This window comes from Palaemon carinicauda, chromosome 6, assembly GCF_036898095.1.
Source record: "Palaemon carinicauda isolate YSFRI2023 chromosome 6, ASM3689809v2, whole genome shotgun sequence".
Classification (NCBI taxonomy): domain Eukaryota; kingdom Metazoa; phylum Arthropoda; class Malacostraca; order Decapoda; family Palaemonidae; genus Palaemon; species Palaemon carinicauda.
In genome coordinates this window covers 124,800,632-124,805,631 of record NC_090730.1, presented here as the reverse complement: position 1 = coordinate 124,805,631, position 5,000 = coordinate 124,800,632, and the positions used below count along the sequence as shown (strand labels likewise).

At 34.3% G+C, this 5,000-nt stretch overlaps 1 pseudogene; it reads left to right on the top strand.

Annotated features, from left to right (window-relative positions):
• The window catches only part of LOC137643219 (DE-cadherin-like), a 201,020-nt pseudogene that overhangs the window by 83,605 nt on the left and 112,415 nt on the right, over positions 1-5,000 (top strand).

Below are 5,000 nucleotides of genomic sequence, written 5' to 3'. Positions count from 1 at the left end.
CACACTCTAACACCAACCATGTTTATAAAGAGTGGCACTAATCTACACTTTGAATGTGTCTACTGTAGGAAGGGGCATGGAATATAAAATCCTTTAGTCTCAAGTTGAAATATTTTATTTCCCTCAGTGGAGAAAATGGTCTGTAGATAGCTTAAATAGCCAATAACTGTCACATTCTTATTCCGGTAGAATACCGACAAATGAAACGAGTAGCGCTCTTGCTTCTCTTGGTTTGAAAACTCCTGTTGCAAAAATTCAGATAAAAAAAACAGATTTTAAGGTATGCAAGGTGTACATGGCGTGCTTTGGAAAGCAAATAAAAGTAAGGGAAACTATTTTGTATGGTAATCAAATTTGACGGAACAGGAAAAGGATAGATATAATGGTGAGATGGATCGTTACTGGGGTTAAATCTAAGCATTATTTTTTCCTGAAACAAAAGAAAAGGTAAATAATGTAGTTCTGTTTGGAGCTAAATATTCCAAATTTAGTTGGAAATGTAGGTTAGACTAGCGAATTGGTGAAAAACACGTGAGATTAGAATAAAGGGAAAAAGTAAGAGGGAAGGGTTGAAGGTGCTGAAATGGAAAGAATTTTTGTTTACAATATAAAAAGCAGGTATGGGGTCTCTGATTCCGCATGGCACTTTTAATACGAAACACTCAATGGAAGTAAAGTAAAATGTAAAGTGTTATAGGGAAATAATGGGACTTTAAATTGCAGGGGACGACAAAAGAGCTCATTTTGGCAGGGTATTCAAGAGGATGAATGAGGTACTTACCTTAGTCATGGATTAAGTACGTTAAAAAGGTGGGATGAATTTTACAAGTAGTTATGGATTGAAACAGTTACTTTAGAGAAATCAAATACATGTAAATACATGGAACAAGTAATGGACTAAAAAATCTTAGAATATGATAAGAAAAACGAAAAAGTACTCTGAGGAGAAGGCCGATGAGTGACGATTTAGTGAAAATTTTAAAGATTTGTGGAATACAAATGATAAAGAGTGGTGCGTGTGAATGATTTAAAAATATAAGTTACTGTCAAATGGAAAATGAGTAGTAAGGCAATCAAATTATATGCACATAATCTATGTTCATTTTCATCTCCCTAGCCGTATTTTTTTTTTTTTTTTTATCATAATTCTTCGTAGGGCAGACATAATACTGGAATTCACGGTTTACTCTTATAACAAAAATTTACCCTGTTACTACGTCTTAGAGTTTGATGTTTTACATTTACACAGTTTCTCTTCAAATTCGCCAATCCCTAGCTAAGTTGAGAATCGTTCGGTACATGAAGAATGCTTCAAGTTACGTATCACTTGAGAGTTTTGAAGAATTATCTACCGTATATGTACTGCACTTATCAGGATTTTTATTTTTTTTTCTCTAAATAATTATTTCATTTACACAATTCTCAAATTTGATGCCTATCATTGACAACGGCACTAAATTCGTCTCCATGATTAATCTTTGAAGTTCCTTTTCCCAAAATTTCTTTATTTTTCCTTTTAGGTCTAATCTTGCAGACAGCTCGCTTGTTTACTTCACTCTACTAAACGGCAACGCGCCATCAGGTGAGTAATAATGCACAATGGATAACATGTTCTTTGTTTGTTAAAAACATAATACATAAATACATACCTATTTATTCCTATGTTTAATAGATTATTACTGCTGGAAAGATGGTAGATATATAAAAAAAAAAGTCTAAATTTTCACCATTATAGAAATACAAGGGGGACACGTAAAAATCCTTCAGATTTTGAAAATTTCTCTTCTATTTTATATTTCTAAACTCAGAAAGGGTAACATACCCTCTCTCTCTCTCTCTCTCTCTCTCTCTCTCTCTCTCTCTCTCTCTCTCTCTCTCTCTCTCTCTCTCTCTCTCTCCCTCTCTAAGACCAGAAGAAATATGCCTGTTGAATTATTTATCTATTGTAATATTTAGTTCAATAGCAAACTGCATTATATTCTGGGAGCTTCAAGAAAGCCTTGAAAAATTATTCCTCAACTTTGATATGATAATCAAGAGAAGATGAACTTTATCCTTTATGACTTATTGAGGTAACTCGTTATTGGAAGAATGAATCATTTAGCACTCCGTTCAGTATTATTTTCCCTTCTTTGCCCACTTTTTTTCTGGAATATTAATGTTTAGTGACATGATATATAGAGGCAATTCGGATTGTATTTTGCTAATTTTCCTATCGATCCGTAGAATAAAAAAGCTCAGAATCTCATACATTCATAATGGAGAAAAATTCGTCGTTTCTTGAATAATTATTTATTCTTTTATTTTGTTAGGTTATGAATTTAGTTCAGTCCGTTAAGGGAACACACTGTCAATACATTTGAATTTGTATGTGCGGGTCTTTAATTTTTCTATTTGTACTATTTTTGAAAGATCTTTAATTGATATAGTAGTTATGGAGTTTTTATCTAATGATCTACATGTAATAAAAAGCATATACTAGTTGTGATTATGAAGTCCGGTAACTATTTGCAACAGTGTAGTCCTAGAGTTTTTATAAACATCATAACAATTCAACGAAATTTCAATTTATGAAAATTAGGGTCTGCTTATTTTCTAAATCAAATTCAATGAAGTCTTGGGATTATTTTAATGAAAATAATGAACATTTGGGACGACTTCAAATGGTGAAAGAAGACTGGAAATTAATTATGATAACAAATAACAAGGTTTGTATTCCACTGACTTCATTCGCAAAAGACCCTCGGGTGCTTATGGTGAAGAATAATAAAGTGATTCTCACATTACTCTAATAGCTATATCTCACTGGTGTCCACAGACGACAAGAGCATTCGGAGGAGTGTCACGATAGCACAGGTGTGACGGTTTTTGTCGCATCAAGGAATTTGGATTTTGAGACCATCCAGGAATACACGCTGACGATCCAATTATTTGTGAGTATTATTAACACGTATCTCTCTCTCTCTCTCTCTCTCTCTCTCTCTCTCTCTCTCTCTCTCTCTCTCTCTCTCCAGCAAAAGACACAGATGTGATCTATCTAGATTTTGCAAAAGCCTTTGACAAGGTAGACCATAATATATTAGAGGAAAAAATGAGAAAGCATAATATTGCGGGAAGATAGGAAAATGGGTAAAAGAATTCCTACAAAACAGAAAACAGATAGTGGTTACAAATGACGAGAAATCAGATGAAGATTGGGTAATATCTGGCGTGCCACAGGGTATGATATTAGCTGCACTGCTGTTTGTTATTATGATCTCACACACAGACTGTAATGTGAAAAAATCTGTAGTGCGAAGTTTGGACGATTACACAAGAATAAGTAGAGAAATTACTTGTGATGAAGATAGGAACCTACTACAAAGAGATATAAAGAAAATATATGAATGGGCGGAGATAAATAGGATGGTATTTAACTCTGATAAATTCGAATTAATAAATTATGGAAACAGAGAATGAATGGTATATACATACAAGGGACCTAATAACGAGACAATCACAAACAAGGAAGCAATTAAAGACCTTGGTACAGTGTTAAATAGGAATGTGTTATGCAACGACCAAATAGCAACACTGTTGGCTAAATGTAAAGCAAAAATGGGAATGCTATTCAGACACTTTAAAACAAGAAAAGCTGAACACATGATTATGCTTTACAAAACTTATGTACGTAGTACACTCGAGTACTGCAATGTGATATGGTACCCGCAACACCAAAAGGATATCGCTCAAATAGAGAGTGTACACAGGTCCTATACTGCTAGAATAGAAGAAGTTAAGGACCTTGATTACTGGGAAAGACTGCAATTTTTAAAACTATAGAGTCTAGAAAGGAGAAGAGAACGCTACATGATAATACAAGCATGGAAGCAAATCCAAGGATTTACTGAAAACATCATGGAGCTAAAAATATCAGAAAGAGTAAGCCGAGGTAGATTGATAGTGCCAAAAACTATGCCAGGAAAACTAAGGAAGGCGCACACGACATTAATCCACTGCGCACCAGCATCGATAATGCAGTGACTATTTAATGTGCTGCCAGCTCATCTAAGAAACATAACAGGAGTGAGCGTAGATGTGTTTAATGATAAGCTCGATAAATACCTAAGATGCATCCAAGACCATCCAAGACTGGAAGATGCAAAATACACCGGAAGATGCATTAGCAACTCTGGTGGATATACGAGGTGCCTCACAATGAGGGACCTGGGGGAACCCAAACATAGAATAAGCAATGTATACCTTTTTATTGTACGCTAGTCATTTACCTGATTATTGACATCCAGTATATCATATCCAATTGTATTAAATAGAATTTTAACTCTCTCTCTCTCTCTCACTCTCTCTCTCTCTCTCTCTCTCTCTCTCTCTCTCTCTCTCTCTCTCTCTCTCTCTCTCTCTCTCTCTCTCTATGTTTATATCTCCATCATCATGCATGTATGGGGAGGTAAAATTTGGAATGTGAAAATTAATATTTTCTCAAATTTCTTGCTTTGATACTTACATATAGGATTTGGTTAAAGAATGTTGAAATAGAATTCGACAACCGGAATAAAAAAAAAAATCTTTGATATTTAGATTCTTTTATTGGAGGTAATGGCAAGAAAGCTTTCTTCCCATTAAAGCATTTTATATTAGTTACGACTGTTCCTTTCCCTCTACTGTCAAAATAATTTCCTTCCGGTTTAAGCCGTAAAAGGACCTTTGATTATCTTTCCTATGGGCGTCTGACATGTACAAGCAAACGTTTGAAATTTAATCTGAATTACTAATATTTACATATTGGTTTTATCTATTCACAAAACTCAATACTATGAGGGACTTTTTCTTTTTATTTTTGCTTAGGAATATTTTTCGTTGTCCTTTTGGATAGCTGCATTTCGTTTTGTTGGAGTCCTAATCCAATGAGTATTATCAATGCTGCTCTGTATTTCTTCAAAGGATGTCAGTTTTCTATTTTTAGTCCTATGCGCGAATTAGGATCCTATGTCTGAGACATA